The sequence below is a fragment of the Octodon degus genome, unplaced genomic scaffold (genome assembly GCF_000260255.1).
Source record: "Octodon degus isolate 3935 unplaced genomic scaffold, OctDeg1.0 scaffold00483, whole genome shotgun sequence".
Lineage (NCBI taxonomy): Eukaryota > Metazoa > Chordata > Mammalia > Rodentia > Octodontidae > Octodon > Octodon degus.
Window position 1 is genome coordinate 284349 of NW_004525059.1, and position 3782 is coordinate 288130.

The following is a 3782-nucleotide window of genomic DNA, read 5'->3' on the forward strand; positions in this document are numbered from 1 at the left end:
TTGTAGGTAGCTTAAGTAGTCTACTTTTTCAACTGTATTTTAAAAGAAAATTAATAATTTTACACTAAATACATTAATTATAAGTAAGTATCTATGGTTTTTACATATTTTTGGTTTAATTTGGTAGTACTTGTATCTCATAATTGCTTTCTATTTTTTCTTTCTTTCTTTCTTTAATTCGTTCGTTCGTTCATTCATTCATTCATTCTTTCTTTCTTCTTTTTCTTTTTTTTTTTGCTGGTGATGAAAGTCCTATAGCTGTCTTGACTACAGTGCCTGTGAGATCAACAAGAGTTGTTGGAGGCATCTTTTGCCTGACTTCCTTGTGATTTTTTTTTATTATGTGCTTTGGGTCAAAGATCAATTAAAGAAATAAGAATTCCCCTTTCACTATGCCAGATCTTTTTAATTAGATTCTGTTTCCTTGTGGTAGGACCTTGAATGTCATTTTATTTTGATATTTTAACCCACTTTAACCTTGTCAATATATCATTTTTAGTGTCAAATTTTTGTAATCTTGATCCTTCAGAGAAGAGAAAAAAAAAAAAAACCCTGAAATAATGTTGATGAAGACAAACCAAATATTTACATAGGGTAAAAACCAATTAAAAGCAACCATGCCACTTTCAAAAATCGAAAGTCAGGTACAATAACATAAGCAATAAAAGTTTCAAATATACAACCCTCAATGGGAAAGAAATCAGCAACATTAGCATATTGTAAATAGGTAAAAGTTAATGTTTGATAATACTATTTACATGTGTAGAGGAGAAAATAAAATAATATTTGAAAAATATGACAGGGAGGATGAGAGAAAAGTGAAGTTAAAATATTCAATTAAAGAATACAGGAAGTAAATAGAATTAGGCAAATGCAACAAAGCCATAAAAAAGAGAAATTTAGAAAACAATGATAAAATAAAAGAAAACAAACAAAATGAGAAATAAATCCAAAATGTTCTCAGGTGAAGTGTTTGGGTGATATCTTTCCTAGGTCTGTGCTGTAGGAGCTCACCAGACACGGGCAGGGATAGTAACTCACATTTAGTGACTGATGGATTTTCTCGCCTGCTTCTTGCTGTGAGACTGCTTAGCCCTGCTTTGTCTTTCCCTCTGAGCAGAGTCCATCAGTATTGTGCTGCCTGCCTCAATTCCAGTAGCTTTTATTGCTTGCACCTATGTGTGCTTCCTGAGCCACTGGTATCCTAAACATTTTTGCAGCCTGTGGCCTTTCAAGTTGCCCCCACAAGCTCCTCTGTTTGTAGCAACCATCCAAGCTGAGTCATTGTCTTGTTCATGTTGCCAAAGGGGTAAAGTAAACAAATCACTGAGCTCATTTCTGGAAGTAGGCAGAGAGTGGTCCCAACCAGACTACTGGATATAATATAACCCAGCCTCCCTCTAGAAACCTTTTATTAATTTCTGGCTTCTTGGTACAGATGATGGAACCACAATGTCTGTCACACCCAGAGCTTACCATTGCTGAAATTTCTCAGAGATCCACGGCTAGCCCTCCCTTCTATGTGACTGTCTCCTGAGGCTGTCTCAGTCACTGCAGTAGGGTGATTCGAGAAATACTGAATTGGGATTGTTCTGTGACCTCTGTTTCCCAGAATATCTCAGTCTTAAACAATATGTCTCTTCTAAAAATACTTCCTGATTAGATGTATCAGCTGCGAATTTTCTGGGCCATGCCATAGATTTCGTCTACAATACTAACCTGGCATGTAATCACTTTTCAGAGTAAAATTTCACACTGCATTTCCAGGTTTCAGTTAACTATGAGCTTTTAGTGTGGTTAGTACAGCTGGTCCTTTTTTTTTTTTTTTTTTGTTTGTTTGTTTGTTTGTTTAATCACTGGAGCTGCCAGCTCTTTCTGCATTTATCTTGTGTTTGCAGAATTCCTTTCCTTGTAAGCTGGGATTAGTGTTGAAAACATCTCTGCCCTTTTCTTGAACTTGTCTTCAGGTTGGCTAGTTTCTCTTTGAGTTCTAACTATGTTGTTGGAACTTTTTATAATTTCTGGAACTCTTTTCCTTCTGTTTGAAAAGTTCTTGTTTTTCAGATTTCTTTTGTATACTCCAGAGACTTGATTCCTGGCTAGCTTTTACTTTAGCCATCTTTCTTCTTTTCAAGTTTTCTCATTATTTATAAATATAATTTAAGAGGGTTTTTTGCACCCAGGAATTTATTTATTATGCTATTAGGTTTTCCATTTCATTTGCTATATTTGCTCTTAAAAGATTTCCTTTAACATTTAGATTTCTGAGGAATTAGTTGTCCTGTTTCCACTTTTATCTCTTATTTTATTTGTATTTTTTTAATTCAGCTAAAGTTTGCTGATTATTTTTAATTTTCAAAACATGGCTCTTTGTGGGTCTTTTGTGTTGGATGTTTATTTCATTTATTTGTAGTCTAATTTTTATTATTTATTTTCTTCTAATTTTATTATTATTATTATTAATTATTATTACTTTATTTTAGTAAGAGTGTATAGGGTTTACAGGATCACACTATGTAGTAGATTGGACTCCTAATGGTCTACTTGCTACTTAGCCTCAGAAGTGCTGGAATTACAGGCGCAGTCCACCATGCCTAGTCTCTGTTGCCCTCTCACTGTGTCCCAGAGGCGGGACTGGGATGGCACCACAGGGATAGAACCCAGGGTGCTGCATCTGCCTAAACAGGTTCTTTAATCTACTGAGATACTTGGCTGGCCCTCTTCTAGTAATTTTAAGTTCAGTTTTCTTCTTATTTTAGACCTTCCTATAGTTGTTCTTTTTGGGTTTTGAAGTGCCTTGGTAGGTTATTTAAGATTATTTGTTTTTTCTGTACTGAAATGTTCAGTGTTGAAGAGTTTCCTTACCAAATTATTTGTACTGTACTCTGTAAATTTTAAATTATTTTTCATTTGCATTTATCTCAATAATTTAAAATTGAAAATCCCTTTGTATGAGTCTCCTCATTTTCTTCAAACCTGTGTTTTCTTCAGTTTCTAAAGCTGAAGCCCTCTTTTTATGACTTATTTCTTTTGAACAGAGCTCTCTTAAATCTTTGTTAGATTTCTGCTCATTTAACTAGAAGTCCTAAAGCTAAAGTGCTTCCCACTTAATTTCTTCTGTAAAAAAGTTGTTTTCTTCAAGCTTCTATCTTTATCTATTGTTTGTACAGTGAAATATTTTAGATTTTTGTTGTCACTGTTTTTTTTTTTTTTTTTTTTTTGTCTTCTCTTGTTTTGAAATAGTAGCTCACTCTGTAGTTCATGCTGGCATTCAACTTGCTATGGAGTCTAGACTGGCCTTAAATTCTGTGCAATCTTCCAGCCTTCACATCCCAACTGCTGAGATTATAGGCGTGTGCTATTATATCAGGCAGGAACATATTACATAATCTAGACATATTTATGCTATTTCCAAATTTCTTCCATTTGTTTATTTCTAGTATTTTAATCACTGGATCAGAAAAGAAACATAAGGGCCAGACAGATAGCTTAGTGGATTAAAGCACCTCCTTAGGCAGACCCAGAGACCAGAGTTCAATCTCCAGCTTGTAGTGCCTGCCTTTCCCCCTGAGGCACACTGCAATACAATTGAGATGGGCATGATGGTGCGAACCTATAATCCCAGCACTTGGGAGGCTGAAAACAGGAGGATCACAATAAGTCCTTTCCATGTAGTGAAACCCTATAGACCCTGTATTAAATACAAAAAACAATAAAATTTAAAAATTAAAAAAAACAAAATAAAGAATTGTAAGAGAAAACAAGACCTTCACATTTGGTTT

At 34.5% G+C, this 3782-nt stretch overlaps 1 pseudogene; it reads left to right on the forward strand.

The window, feature by feature from the left end:
- Positions 1-3782, forward strand: part of LOC101576231 — a 152245-nt pseudogene that overhangs the window by 147306 nt on the left and 1157 nt on the right.